Genomic DNA, 12172 nt, shown 5'->3' with positions numbered 1-12172 from the left:
ATCCTGCCTAGCATTGGTGTCACACCTTGCAAAATGCTGAGAGCCGCCTGCGCTGAGTTCAGGTTTTTCTCAATGACTTTTCATTGCTGATTCTGTTTCTTTGTCTGATCGTGGGCAGGTGCCTAGCGTGGCTAGAGGCAAGTGCGTACTTCTGAATTCCAAGCTTAAGAAACCCCTGCCAAGGTGACTGTCACCGTGTCACCGCCTTACACTAGACTTCAAGGCACTCTACACGGAGCCCTGCAAGTCTGCAGACTGTTCCTTTGGTGACCTGCAACCCATCCCCACATCCCTCCCCTTTCCCACCTCACCACCAGGCCCTGGCACGCTGATCTGGAGCACAGAATCCTGATGCCACAGGGCGTGGCTGGAAGGGCTGTTTACTGGGAAGTCTGTCTGGGGCCCACGTTTATGCCCCAGGGCGTTATTCCATTTCCAATATACCTCGCCTTTATCCTAGGTTCATCCTTCTAGCGCTAAGGCACTGGACAGATGATGACTCAGGGATGCTCCTGGGGAAAGGGCCGGGGCGTGTTGACAGTGATGTGTACCGCAAAGCCCATGGAGTGCAGCCAGGACCTGACGTCTGAGGCGGAGCTGCAGAGTCACCGTGTGTGAGAGCAGCGCCTGCTCTGCTGCAGACAAGGGCGGGAGTGGAGAGCTGCGGCAGCCTGGAGGAGAGCGCACCAACCAGAGGCGTGGAGGAGAGCTAGCTGGTCGAGGAAGGCAAGGTGAGAGGAGAGCTTTTCACCCTAGCTAAGGAGGATGGGAGTGTTCCTATCACGGGCTCACGGCTGGAGGCAGTGTGACGTCATCATACGAGGAGAGCTCTTAAAAGGTGCAAGGTGAGAGGAGAGCTCGTCACGACACGGTGAAATTAGGAGAGCTTTTCACACTAGCTAAAGAGGGAGGAGAGTTCCTAACACGCCTCACTATTAGAGGCAGTGTGACCTCATCACACAAGGTAAGAGGAGAGCTCTTCAGAGGTGAGAGGAGAGCTCGTCACGAAGGCACGGTGAAACTTGGGGAGAGTTTCACACTAGCTAAGGAGGGGAAATGTTGCTATCACGGCTCACGGTTAGAGGCAGTGTGACCTCATCATACCAGGAGAGCGCTTCACAGGCGCGAGGTGGGAGGAGAGCTCGCGGAAAAGCCGCGGTGAAACTGGGAGAGCTTTTCACACCATAAAAAGATGGGAATGCATTACACAGGCCAGGGCTTTAATAGGAATTTAAAAAGTGTGTGAGTGTGTGTGTGTGTGGAGGAGGTGGGGGTGCGCTAAAGGGGGCGTAGCCCATGCAATTATGGATGTGGCTTGGGGCCATGGGCCAGGTATACGACTCATTTTACCAGTCTTTGCAGCATTTTGCTTTTGTGATTCGGTAACTGTCATGTATGAATTTATTGCTACGGGAATGCGGTTGCAAAGCATTCATACTTTACCGACTCCGCACAGGCGGTGGTAAGCCATTTGCAAACGGGAAGGGGTCCCCAAGGGACTCCTTCCCCTTTGTGAATGGGGTCGCCAACATTTTTTAAGAGGAGGCAGTGGACTTCTCTTAAAAAATGAAAAGGAGACTTTTCATGTTTTTGTTTGCAATGCATCCCATTTTCTTTTATGCCAAAATAGTGCATTAAAAAATTGCTTTGTTTAGAAAGCAGTCACAGACATGGTGGTCTGCTGACCCCAGCATGCCACCATCCCTGTGAATGCCGCCCATTCCCAATGGGTCACAAATTGCGACCTGCCTCATGAATATTAATGATGCAGGTACCTTCTGACCCATTTGGAAATCACAAACAGTGTCTCAGACACTGCAGTACATCAGTGTTTGCAACTCAAAATTTGTGAGTTGCAAAAAAATGCAAATTGCGCATCACAAACACTGAGGATCGCACATCTGGGCCCATATGTATTATGCATTATCAGCCGCAAACAAATCAGGCAAAATGCATTTTGGTATGTATGAATTCCAATTTGCAATTCGGTAGCATGTTACCAAATCGCAATTTGGAATTGCGAATACATGCCAATTCTGTATTAGGAAGTGGCGGGCTCAGGTCATCCCTTCCTAATACAGAAGTAGGTGGTAACCCATTAACAAAGAAAAGGGGTCCCCAAGGCACCCCTTCACCTTTGTGAATCATAGAAAAACATTTTTAAGAGCAGGCAGCGGTACCACAGACCAATGCCTATTCTTAAAAAATGAGAAGAAAACTTGTCATTTTTCTTTTTTAAATGCATCCCGTTTTTCTTTAAGAAAAACGGACTGCATTACAAAAAAATATTTCTATATTTGAAAGCAATCACAGACATGGTGGTCTGCTGACCCCAGCAGGCCACCATCCCTGTGATTTTTGCATTTCCGAATGGGTCGCAAAATGCGACCTACTTCATGAATATTAATGAGGTAGGTCGATTTGCAACCCATTAGGCAACACTAAATGAAACTCATGGAGTTTCATACATTAGGAATAATGATAACCTAATTCCGAATTGCAGAGAACTGCATCTAGGTAATTGCTATTTCTAATAATGATAAATATGGCTTGTGAATATGCAAACTAAAATTCTGTAATCTGAATAGTGTACCAATTGACTGCTATTTTGGTTCCTATCTGAGCCTTCTTTATTGCATCCAGATATAGAACACCCCTAAAACAAGCCCGGACCATTGGCTTTGTCAACGGTTGTTAGCTCTTAAGGATAAATGACTAACAAGAATGATTTTGTTGTAAATAATTTTGAAAATGTTTCAGTTCCAAAACTTAGAGTGAATTTAACATTAGAGGCAGGCAGAAGGGGCCGTGGTCTTCAGAGTGTCTCAATCACTTCTATATATGTTTGACACGTATACCCTTTTTCCTCTCCCAACTAGTCCATCTGCATATCTTCCACCTTATCTCTTTCATCCTCAGCACCTTCCCTTCACTCTCTTCCGATGCAGTTTCTTGCATCTCCTTTACCACCTCCTAAACACACATCGCACACATTTTCTTTTACTTTCGCCTTGTCAATATTTTGAAAACTATGTACCTCCTCATACATTTTCACATAATCACAATTGCAGCATAAGTACGTGACCATTGTTCTGTGCGCTCTGTAGAGAGGCCAAGGGCTAGATGACCATGTAATCTGAAGGCCTTTGTGACCCACTGAGAAGCACTGTGAGAGACTCACGCTGCCTTCAGCCTCAGTTCTGCAGCCATGGCGCATCATACACCTGGAACTGACTAAGTTCAAAGTATGCACTATACAAGAGCATTGATACAGAAAGAAGTTAAAAAATACAACATCCTGGAAACAGCTTATTCAATTGTGCATTCCTTAAGAGTGTTAAACATTTGAAATACAAACATGAACTTTAATAAAGGACATGGATTATGTTAACGTTTTTTAAATTCATTGTTCAGAAATGGGTCAGTGTTTTTGCCTATAACGATAAGGGCATGAATATAGGGCCCAATAGGGACCAGTTGCAATGCCTTTTGTTAATTACTACTAGGTCTGAGACCTGGAGAGACCTGGCCCACTTAAAGCCTAGGACCGAGGTGAGAGGAGAGCTCTTTAGTGGAGCTAGTAGTGGAAGCAAGATGTTCAGAGGAGCAAGGTGAGAGCAGAACTCATCACAAAGGGAATGGAAAACTAGGAGAGCTTTCCACACTAAGGCAAATGAGAGTTTATAATGTAGTCGAAGGAAAGAGGAGATCTCCCTGCAGGTGCAGGGTGAGAGGAGAGCTCATCACAAAGGCAATGGGAAACTAGGAGAGATGTTCACACTACAGAGAGGAGAGTTCATAACGCAGGTGAAGGTGAGAGGATAGCTCTTTACAGTTTCCAGTGGGAGAGGATAGCTCTTCACAAGGGCCAGGCGGAGAGGAGAACTCTTCAAGGGCCAAGATGTGAGGAGAACTGTTCATAAGGGATAGAGTTGCTGAAAACACGTACAATAAGATGACATAAGGTGACGTGAGAGTCCATGAGAGTCCAGCTTGTCAGAGAGGCAAGGAGAAAGGAGATCTCTTCCAAGAGGTCAAGGTCAAAGGCCAGCTCTTCACAAGGTCTAGGGTGGAGGAAAACATATCACTGAAGTTAGAGTGGCAGGAGAGCTATGCAAGCAACTAAAAGAGAGACAATAAGTCTTCTCGGAAGTCAAAATGAGGTAAGAGATCATAACACTATGTGAAGAGGCAGGAGAGCTCTCCTCGGATCTCAGGAAAACACATCACAGAAGACTAGAAAAATAACTCTTCACACTAGCTAAGGGGGCAGGGATTAGTCGCGGAGGGCAAGGGTGAGAGAAGAGCTCGGTACACTAGCTAAGGGGAGTTCATCGCACAACCTCAGAAGAATCCAGTGGCCGTTCCTCCAACGGAACAGAGGAGCGTCCCCCCCCCACACTGCTGTGCAGAAAGCATCAAAAAGGTAATACAATTATTTTACTACTATTTTATTTTTTATGTTTTCTGCCAGCAAACGGAGTGTGAGGGCAGGACTAGTGCGTCACTGCTGCCAATGAGGGACAGCATTGAGGAGTGGGCACTTAAGTTTGGAAGTGTGCATGTTGGTTTGGCGGGCTACCTTCCTACGGCCGAACCAACTTGCGCATATCAAACCTCTCCAACCCGGCTGTCCTGGACAGCCGGGTTAGAGAGCAGTCACAGTCCTACAGTGTCTTCTGAAGCAAGAAGCCGGCCCACTCCAACCAATCAAGATGCTTTTTTCTTGCTGCTTAACAGCATGAAAAAAGCATCTTGACTGGATGAGGTAATAGGCTGTGGGCATCGCTTGGAGGACGTGCTGCAGAACAATGGGGACGTGCTGCAGGACACCGAGTAAGGTAAGTAATTTTTTTAAAATATATTTATATTAGGGTGTATGTTATTGTGTATGTTATGTGTAGTTTTTGTGTATGTGTTTTATGCCTCTCCAATGTTATTTTGCCATGAACCGCCACTGGAAGAAGCACTAGATAAAAATAAAAGTGAGCTTGTTGCAGAAGTCCAGGAGAAGCACTTGCTAAAGAGAGAGCAGAGATCATCACAGAAGCCCAGGAGAAGCACGTGCTAAAGAGAGAGCAGAGATCATCACAGAAGCCCAGGAGAAGCACTAGCTAAAGAGAGGGGGACTCGTCGCAGAAGCCTAGAAGTAGCACTAGCCAAGGAGAGAGGGAAGCTCGTCACAGAACCCAAGAAGCACTAGCCAGGGAGTGAGGGGAGGGAGTGCATTGCAGATTCCTAGGGGAAGCACTAGTTAAGGAGAGAAGGGAGATCATCGCAGAAACCTAGGAGAAGCACTAGCTAAGGAGAAAAGGGGGGCTTGTCGCAGGAGCCTAGGGGAAGCACTAGCTAAGAGAAAAAAGGATCTCATCACAGAACCCAAGGAGAAGCACCAGCTAAGGAGAGAGGGGAGCTCATCACAGAAGCCTAGGAGAAGCAATAGCTAAGGAGAGAAGGGAGGTCATCGCAGAAGCCTAGGAGAAGCACTAGCTAAGGAGAGAGGGGAGCTCATCATAGAGGTCAAGGGGAAGCACTAGCTAAAGACCGAGGGGAGCTCATCTCAGAAGCCTAGGTGAAGCACTAGCTAGCGAGAGAGGGGGGCTCATTGAGGCCAAGGGGAAGCACTAGCTAAAGAGAAAGAGGAGCTCATTGCAGATTCCTATGAGAAGCACTAGCTAAGGAGAGAAGGGAACTCAATGCAGAAGCGTAGGAGAAACACTAGCTAAGGAGAGATGAGAGCTCATAGCAGAAGCCGAGGAGAAGCACTAGCTAAAGAGAGAGGGGAGCTCATGTCAGAAGTCCAGGAGAAGCACTGGCTAAGGATAGGAGGGAGCTCAATGCAGAATCCTTGGAGAAACACTAGCTAAGGCGAGAGGGGAGCTCATTGCAGAGGCCTAGGAGACTCACTAGCTAGGAGAAGAAGGGAGTTCATTGAAGAAGCTGAGGGGAAGCACTAGCTAAGAGAAAAAGGGAGCTCACCACAGAAGCCTAGGGGAAGCACTAGCTAAGAGAAAAAGGGAGCTCATCACAGAAGCCTAGGAGAAGCACTAGCTAAGGAGAGAGGGGAGGTCATGGCAGAAGCCTAGGAGAAGCACTAGTTTAGGAAAGAGGGGAGCTCTTTGCAGAAGCCTAGAAGAAACACTAGCTAAGGAGAGAGGGTTGCTCATCGTAGTGGTAAAGGAGAAGCACTAGCTAAAGACTGAGGGGGGCTCATCTCAGAAGTCTAGGTGAAGCAATAGCTAACAATAGAGGTGGGCTCATTGCAGAGGCCAAGGGGAAGCACCAGCTAAAGAGAAAGAGGAGTTCATGGCAGAAGCCTAGGAGAAACACTAGCTAAGGAGAGATGATAGCTCTTCGCAGAAGCCTAGGAGAAACACTAGCTAAGGAGAGATGATAGCTCATCGCAGAAGCCTAGGAGAAGCACTAGCTAAGGAGAGATGATAGCTCATCTCAGAAGCCTAGGAGAAGCACTAGCTAAGGAGAGAGGGGAGCTCATTGCAGAAGCTTAGGAGACCCACTAGCTAAGGAGTGTTAGCGCGTCGGACTTTAATAAGTAAACTTACAAGGGGACCCAAATAGGTCTATGAACCTTTTTGACTCGCATTTAAAATGTTCCCACCACAGATTCAGTATATGCAGATCAATAATCAGTAATCAATCAATAACATTAGTAATCAATAGGAGTCAGTAATTATCACACACCATGACCTGGCAGTCATGAATAACCACACCTTTATGTAATAGTTAGAATGTTTATTTCCCTATATTAAGAATGCTAAAGTCACGTAAATTATTCTCAAAATAAATTATAATAAACATACAGAAACAACACTGGCTGTCCGAATCTGCAGACGAAACGCAATCTAATCAAGGCTTGCGATACTACACATTCTAATATCACAGTACAAATTAATAGCAAGAATAACTGCGCAGACGATATCACATATATTTTGTTTCAGTAAAGAAAGACCTCAAATGTTATTCCATATAGTGGACTTCATCGGTGGGCTACGTAACTAACATCAGATTAGAATTAGCATGTTGGGCTTCATGCAAAACAATCTAGTCAACACAATTTTGGAAAACACCCTACTATGGCTCTATCAAAATATTGCGGTTGGTACCTAGAAACAAAAGCAAATAGACATACTAATCAACATTCTAATTCATAATACCTATCCTCAGTATGGATCAGGAAGCAGTGTCAGTCTTCGTCCTCAGGACATCAGTCTGGTCAGCAAGGATTCAAGATTCAGCATCAAAGTTCGGAAAGGGCAAAGTCTTTAAGCATTAAAGTAAGCACATCTCTGATCAAGACGCTCAGAAAATAATGACCTCTCGGTAAGATAGAAAATGGGCAAATGCAGTGTCTTCCCTTGGTACAGTCCCGTTAAGTTAGAGTTCCTAACATTTCTTTTCAAGTCCCCATTGGTCAAGGGATCGCATGATCACACTTTGTCCAATAAAACTAAAATATCAAATGTATAATTTCTACTAGTACATAGTTCACATGCCGTTGATTGGCTTCTCTTGTAATGTCCTCATCGTCCGGCTCGTCAGGTAACAATATTGTTGCAGCTTGTACTACAGTCAGTGTCTCCATTGTTCTTCTCCTGAGAAAGTCAATCTTCCACACATTACACTTATATTGTTACATTTAGAAAGAACAGCATCTTCTAGGAAAGCGGTTCTCATGAGAAAGACTTTCAGCTATGAGCACATTTGGTCAGCACAGTGGAAAATCATAGTTCAATTCTCTAAGAGAGCCATTTAATTATGCACAAGAAATGCAGCTTGACATGAAGCCATGCAACTAGGCCAAGACCTCCGCTAAGTGAAGGCTTTCAATTATTAAAGCAATTTCATAATGCATAACCCCCAAATATGACATATTACTTCATAAATCAAACAAATGCTCAATATTTCATTTTAATTCAGCCATGAATAAGTACACTTCGTGAACACTGGTGGCGACTCATCGTGAGCACACTTCCTAATGCGTGCATTATTTTTCCCTACGTTATTACAGTTTCTAGACAAATTCAACACTCACGATATATGAATATTCATTAATAATTCTGTTAAAACTCCTGCGCTACCAGGAAAGATGAGGGCTCATCGCAGAAGCCTAGGAGAAGCACTAGCAAAGGAGAGAGGGGAGCTCATCGTAGAGGCCAAGGGGAAGCACTAGCTAAAGGCTGAGGGGAGCTCATCGCAGAAGCATAGGAGAGGGACTAGCTAAAGCGAGAGGGGAACTCATCCCAGAAGCCTAGGAGAAGCACTAGCTGAGCAGAGAGGGGAGCTCATTGCAGAAGCCAAGGGAAAGCACTAGCTGAAGAGCAACGGTAGCTCATTGCAGAAGCCCAGGATAAGCACTAGCTAAAGAGAAAGGGTTTCTGAAAGCTATTCACAGTAGTTAGAGATGGTGGTTTGTCACTGAGGGCCAGGGTGTGAATAAGAGAGAAGAGTTAATCACAATGGGCAAGTTAAGAGGAGAGTCCATCAGAGGCACCGAGGTGAGCTTGAGGGGAGCTCACCATGGAAGCAAAGCGAGCATCATTTACTGCACACAGCCATTGCTTGAAATGGGAAAAGAAGGGCAGGGTTCATACCTCCAGGTACTCACTAACCGCAGTGAGAGTTTGCTGGGGGTGAGTTGGGGTACTTTAAAGGGTGGGGACTTAGAAGCACGACATTTAATTTATTTATTGGCCAGGGGTGTTGCATATGTAGTTAAAGTTATCTTTTTACCCTTGCATGTATAAAACGTAAAACCTAACCAAATGCTAGCGTTTACTTTCCCCTCTTCTGCATAGAGAATTCCCTGTGGCTCCTCTGCTGTGGCGGAGGAGTGTTGCCTCCCTGGCAGCAGCAGCAGCTGCAAACCTTTAACAATAAAACGGTAATAACCTATGTTTATTATCGTTTTATTGCTAAAGGCGCGGGGCCATGGGACATGACCGGGATGGAGGGGGAGTGCACAGCATTTCCCTCAGTGCGCATATGTGTTGGGCCGGCCGTCTTGGGACGGCCAAACACACATACGCACTGAGCTCTCTCCAACCTGGCTCTGTGTTGCTGGGTTGGAGACAGCAGGCAGAGGCTCCCGTCTGCCTCGGAGCACCAAGCCAGAGTGGTCCAGCCAATCGTAACGCTGCTCTCATGCTGCCAGCAGCTTGAGAGCAGCGTTAGCATTGGCTGCATGGCAAGCTGGGAGCCTGTGCCTGCAAGTGGAGCCAGCGGAGCGGCTGCTCGCAGTAAGGTAAGTTAAAAAAAATAATAATAATGTTGTCCTATTTGTTTTGTGTGTCACCCCAACCCCTGCCCGCAACGCGCCGCCCAGCCCCTTAATTGCAGTCCCTAACACAGACTGTCTCTTGGGCTGCTAAACTGTCTGCCAGACATTAGCTGTTATCCAGCACATCACCTTTTTTTGCATTCTGGAACATGTAGTCTCCCAGACTGCGAAAATCAGAATCTAAAATGGAATCTAGGATTGGATGAGACACCCACGTATCAAGTGAAGCACTTTGTAGTGAGCAATTCATAGAGGGGCCTCTGTTTCCCAACCTTTACAACATGTTATCCCCTGTCTCCTAAACTGTCCAATCCCAGGCAAGTACCTCGTCTAGACCCTGTTCCTTTTATTTTGTGAATTCTAATACCTAAAGTCGTACATTTCTTACGAATACAACAAAAGTTCAAGTGCCAGATTGTAAAAGGGAATCCATATCTTGGTGATGTAACACATTTCCTGTCCCACGATGCCGACGGGTAGAGGCACTTCAGAAATCTTGTAAATCATACTTTTATTCATTCTCGTGCTCCACATACCCCAGTACTGAGACATCTACCGAGCTCTGACGGCGGATGTACTGGTTTATCGTGTACTTGTCTCCAAACAATGAGGTTTGACAAACTTGCCGCAACTAGCCCACAAGGTAAAAAAACACACATTACTAATGTACTAATTACTTAACTTTAATTCTAATCTTGGGTTCCGAAATAGCAAACTACTCGTCGCTAATTGCTTCTACGCCTCATCGGGGGTAAGAAGCGCAATATAAATGCAAATTACAATTACAATATTCACGATTCTTTTTAAGCCTCAAGCTGAGCCTGCAGTATGCTTTTGTAAAACAAACTGAGACTTGCGCAGGGTTTTCGGGTGCACCTGTACCCCGGTACCACAGTACTGAGACATCTACAGCGCACTTACAATGCCCTTGTCCTTCTCCGTGCACTGCTCTGTCTTCCCACTGGTGCATCTAAACAGCTGCCACCCAGTGCCTCTGTCCTGACTTGCAGTGTGTGCTTCAGATACCTCAGGCACAGGGCATTCCAGCGGGGAGTTGAGACAAGCCCCTCCTTCTTGAACGATTGTACATGGAATTAGTACTGCAGAGGTTTGCTCAACTTGCAGGTTCACATTTTTAGAATACCCAGAGGAGCCAACTCAGCGTTTCATCATTTCGAGGGCGATACAATTAGCGCAGTTGGCAATAGCAATCATAACATCTGCCATTGAATACTTTAAACAATTTAACCACAATGTGATACAGAAACCTTGTCTGTTTCATCTGCATACCCAAACACTTAGGTAAATCACTGATTAGAAAGGGTAACAAGCATTAGTAAAGCCAATAGGTCTAGCCTATGCAAGACCTACTGGCTCTGCCAATGTGTTTTAGCCATATTGTACACCAGCGTGGCTGCTTGTCAACATGGCTAAAAGTTCGTGGTGTAGGAGAGAGTTGCGTGGAGTATCATAGAGTGGAATGGCAAAGAGTGGAGTAGAGTGTTGTAGAAGGGAGTGGCAGAGAGTGTTGTGTATTGGAGTGGTATAGTGTGGAGTTGCGTCGAGTAGCATACACTTGACTGGCATAGAGTAGAGTGGACTGGAGAAGAGTGCATTGGCGTAGAGTGGTGCAGAGTATAGTGTCGTTGAGCGCAGTAGCATTGAGTACAGCGGTATTTAATTCAGCGGCATACAATGCAGCGTTGTAGAATGAAGTGGTGCAGAGTAGAGTGATGCATAGTAGAGTGGAGTGGTGCAGAGTGGAGTGGTGCAGAGTAGAGTGATGCAGAGTAGAGGGGTGTATAGTGCAGTGGCACAGAGTAGAGTGGCGTAGACTGGTGCAGAAAGGAGTGGCAGAGAGTTGACTGATGCAGAAGGTAGTGGCGCAGAGTAGAGTCCAGTGGCACTCAGAGTTCCATTGCAAAATATTCTTCTAATTTTGCATCATTTTCATGAAATTTTACAGGAATAAGTTACATTATTTTGCACACTCTTGGTGTTAATGCATTTACTGCTCTTTATATTTAAACTACTCTGCTGGAGAAACAGGTCAGTGGTCAGAGGTGTGTGTCTGTGTGGAGGGTTGGTGTTGAAGAAGTGAGGCCTGATGATACAGTTCAAGGATCCTTGGACACACATGCCCATCTGGATGATGGTTCATCCAGTCCACTGCAAGTAAGTTGTCACATGAATTTCCTGAATTGGAAACTGTCTGTGATGGTGTGGACTGAGGGATCTCCCAATGCAGCACAACATCTGTGAGCTGGCTGGAGCAGCGGTGGCATCCATGGACATGCCTGTTTTGTGTAGCGGTACTCTCTAGTGGCGTGGAGAAGTCCCCATACTTTAACAGGAAAGAAGAAGAGGTACCAGTACTAGCAGCTGGTCAGAACCAGATCATTTAAAGCAGTGCCCACGATGCAAATTTACTCTTGACTCTTACCATCGTGGCGAGGGTCGGTTGGGCTGGTGGAGAAGGTAGGTTTAGTCTTGGAGCTGGGTGCATTCCTATTGGTATCAGGCATCTAGTAAGCTGCCTAGGTCACATTTACTTCAGGAACCAATGATGTTACAATCTTATTAAAATTAGCGCTCATCAGCGCTTCTCACTGCCATACTCTTAATGGGACAGGACCAGCACACTTCAGCATGGCTGCTATGTCTTTAACAGGACAGAACAAGCACATTTCTGGGGAGATGCCTCTCCCTCCTTAGATAGCACAAACACGTTTACACCTTTCATGGGACTTGATCAACACAGTTCTGCTGGCGACTATATGTTTCATGAACAGGACCAACAATTCTCATTTCGGCTGTCATATGTTACAGAAAGTGATAATGTTTTCTAGCAAAGCTTCAATAGTTTACTGGAAA

General features: G+C 45.8%; 1 protein-coding gene across 3 annotated transcripts in view; it reads left to right on the top strand.

Annotated features, from left to right (window-relative positions):
• The first annotated feature begins 459 nt into the window (after positions 1–459).
• Positions 460–12172, top strand: part of LOC138301114 (F-box only protein 2-like) — a 142764-nt gene continuing 131051 nt past the window's right edge. Inside the window, exon 1 of one of the 3 annotated variants that reach the window (XM_069241243.1) lies at positions 460–845. The gene's annotated coding sequence lies outside the window, so the exon portion shown is untranslated. Of the gene's footprint in view, positions 965–12172 lie in introns of all 3 variants that reach the window. The other 2 variants (XM_069241242.1, XM_069241244.1) reach the window with 2 other exon arrangements.

This window comes from Pleurodeles waltl, chromosome 6, assembly GCF_031143425.1.
Source record: "Pleurodeles waltl isolate 20211129_DDA chromosome 6, aPleWal1.hap1.20221129, whole genome shotgun sequence".
NCBI classification, from domain to species: Eukaryota; Metazoa; Chordata; class Amphibia; order Caudata; family Salamandridae; genus Pleurodeles; species Pleurodeles waltl.
Note: the sequence above shows the minus strand (reverse complement) of the source record. Positions and strands in the feature narration are given on the sequence as shown.